Below are 344 nucleotides of genomic sequence, written 5' to 3'. Positions count from 1 at the left end.
TGCTATCAGTTTCTTTGTATAAGATTTGCGATATAATAGCTTGAATGAGGTAAAGGAAAAATCTGCACTACGTATTAATGCTAATTTATTTTAAAGTAGTGTTGCTTTTTCAGTCTCTTTTTGTAAAATTCAAAGCAAAATGGTAATATTATGGAGGATTTAATAAATATTTTTATTCACTTGTATTAATTGATTATTTTTTTCCATATTTGACAAGTTGACAAGCAAAGTATTATTTACTTTCGACAACTTACACGGATGTCACAGATGTATACAACATACTATAATGCACAGATATAATAGTTGGGAAGATGTACACACTCACATACAGTACACATGCGCAT

The 344-nt window shown here is 28.8% G+C and overlaps 1 protein-coding gene across 1 annotated transcript in view; it reads left to right on the top strand.

Annotated features, from left to right (window-relative positions):
* The window catches only part of LOC119590577 (major facilitator superfamily domain-containing protein 6-like), a gene marked incomplete in the record, with an annotated part of 16,369 nt that extends 16,184 nt beyond the window's left edge, over positions 1-185 (top strand). The window contains 1 exon segment of the mRNA XM_037939251.1: positions 1-185.
* Between the last annotated feature and the right edge of the window lie 159 nt (positions 186-344).

This window comes from Penaeus monodon, chromosome 27, assembly GCF_015228065.2.
Source record: "Penaeus monodon isolate SGIC_2016 chromosome 27, NSTDA_Pmon_1, whole genome shotgun sequence".
Classification (NCBI taxonomy): domain Eukaryota; kingdom Metazoa; phylum Arthropoda; class Malacostraca; order Decapoda; family Penaeidae; genus Penaeus; species Penaeus monodon.
The sequence above is the reverse complement of the archived record's forward strand: the minus strand, read 5'-3'. Positions and strand labels throughout refer to the sequence as shown.